Source organism: Fukomys damarensis, unplaced genomic scaffold, assembly GCF_012274545.1.
Source record: "Fukomys damarensis isolate Sample0158 unplaced genomic scaffold, DMR_v1.0_HiC HiC_scaffold_15, whole genome shotgun sequence".
Taxonomy (NCBI): domain Eukaryota; kingdom Metazoa; phylum Chordata; class Mammalia; order Rodentia; family Bathyergidae; genus Fukomys; species Fukomys damarensis.
The window spans coordinates 60,416,456-60,419,204 of record NW_022900927.1 but is presented as its reverse complement, the minus strand read 5'-3'; positions in this window follow the sequence as shown (position 1 = coordinate 60,419,204).

Here is a 2,749-nt window from a genome sequence, read left to right as displayed (position 1 = left end):
TAACTGAAATACCAAATAGTTTCTTTGGTGTGAAAAATTATAATAGTACACAGGATCCTAATGAGATAACTAATAATGTGAAATAGGAAGTAAAGGGCTAAAGGTGTAGGGAAAGTGGGAAGGGTGGGGGAAAGGTATTAAGAGAGAGGAAAAAAATATGAGAAACTGAAAAAATGGAAATAAAGTGTTTGTAAATGGGGAGGGGAGGAGGAACTGTATTGTATACCTAGATTATACCAATAAACTCAATAAAAAGAAAAAAAATTAATTAAAGACCAGAAATGGTAAAATTTCAAGATGTTATGTAACATATTTTATTTCCTGGGCATGGTGGTGATGTCTATAATCCCAGCACTTAGAAGGCTGAGGCAGGAGGATCACCACGAGTTTGAGGCCAGCCTAGGCTACATAGTGTCTCAAAAAAAGAAAGAAAAAAGTTTTATTTTACTGTTTTTAAATGGAATGACATTCCTGTAACATTCACTAGCAGTTTATTTTGAGCAACTTGAATATATTAATATTCCATTAAACATGATTACAGAAAAAAATGGAATGTTTTTTGAGTTCTCAGGCAGGCATTAATATCCAAAGACAAATTCCTAGACCAGCAGTTCTATGCCACCTAGTGACAGCTCCATACATTGCATTTATTAGGCTTAGAATTAAATTCCTCGTGGCACTGTTGCTGGGTTTTGGAGTAAATATTTTTTGGGGAAATTATTTTTCCCCTGTATAAATGAATTCCAGCTGCAGTCACTGAAAAGCTTTTCGATAAAATTTCGATAAATTTCCATGAGAATTAACAGTGTGGCTGCTAATGCGTGAGGCTTTGTTTAGACTTCTGAGGTGATTCATAGCATCAGGTCTGACAGACTTGGCCTGAACCTTCTGAGGCCCGCCCCTGTACTTCCTCTTAGACTCTCACTGACGGAGAATGCTGCTTAGTCAGCTTAGCAGGAACGTCCTGCCCTTGACATCTGATCAGGTTGTTCATCCTGTACCTGCCAGCCCATGTCTGCTCACCCTGGCCTGATCTCACCAAGAATCCTGTCAAGTCCCTTTAGCCAGAATCCTCTTTACCCCGAAGCTTCCTCTTACTCATTGTCTTATTGAAAAAGAGAAAGTTTTATTTTACTGTTTTTAAATGGAACTTGACCCTGTCTTTTACATCTTGTGTTGTGCGAACAGAATATCTGAGACTGGGTACTTTTGTTTCGTTTTGTTTTTTGAGACAGGGTCTCACTATGTAGTTGAGACTGACCTGGAACTCACTATGTAGCTCAGGCTGGTCTTGGACTCACAGCATCCTCCTGCCTCAGCCTCCAGAGTGCTGGGATTATTAGGCATGTGCCACCATGCCCGGCTTTGAGACTGGGTACTTTATAGGCTTGGGGAGGGGTTTCAAGGCCAAGAGGCCCATACCTGGCAAGGGCCGCCTGCTGCATCGTCCCAGCAGAGCAGATAGCCAGGGACAGAGGAAGGCAGGCCAATTCCCTCTCCCACCGGGAAACCACTGTGTCACACCTAACCTACTCTTGTGAGGACTGTGTTAATCTGTTTACCAGGGCGGAGCCTTCATGATCTGGTCACCTCTTCGGGTTCCCACCTTCCAACACTGCCACCCTTGGGATTAAGTTTCCAACGCAAAAACTTCAGGGAGACACAAACCATGGCAGAACCCAGCCTTCTTGGCTCTAATTCCCACTTACATACGCCGGACTTGGAGTTCAGGCCACCATCCCTCCAGGGCATGATTCCGTGGTAGTGGTTTCTATATGTATCACAGGGTCCTGAAAAATCTTCCTTTATCACTGAATATTTTCTTCAGCAGCACGTTGCCTTACTTACTTTCCTACCACTTAGACACAACACCCATCACCCACAACCCAGATGAGGAAAGGTTTATCTTGGCTCACAGGTTTAAAGGTTTCAGTCCATAGTCGGCTGGCTCCAAGGCAGGGTCCCACGGTGGAGGACAAACAGTCCATGGCATGGGGGGCAGGAAGCAAGGGATCAAGGGAGGAGGAGGGGACTATGGCCCAGTGACCACCCCTCCCTCCTGGCTTCACCTCCACATCACATACGGCTGTGAACTCATCAGACGACGAATCCACTGCTGAGGATCACACTCTGGTCCCTTCACTGCCTCAAAACCTTTCCTATGAGCGTGGGAGGCTTTGGGGACATCGAGACACTACGGACCATAACACAGGTTCTATCCAGGTAAATAAATGTTTTTCTAATTTAAAGAAATTTTGAGATAAAATTTTTCTTTCATATAATACGTATATGTATGTATATAGATCAGATAAATTGTTTGAAGACTGAAAGCCATTCGGAGACGATTCTCTTTCTGAAAATCTTTCCTTCCTGTTTATAACTGGATTGTAAATGCCTTCCCCCCACCCTTTTGCAAAGGTAGAGCTGGAACCCAGACAGGGCCTCAGATACCATACCAATGAGGCCCAGAAAAGCTGTAGCCTTTAACATCTTACTATGTTTACTGTGGGCCATATAAAGAATTTTTTAAATAATACACTACAAGCACACACCTGTAATCCCAGCACTCTGGGAGGCTGAGGCAGGAGGATTGCAAGTTTGAGCCTATCCTGGGAAACTTAAGGATATAGTGAGATCATGTCTCAAAACAAAAAAATTTATATATTTCTGGGAACCAGGAATCAAACTCAGGACCTTGCACTTGCCAGGCAGGCGTGGCACCACTGAGCTATATCCATGGCCCAAAACA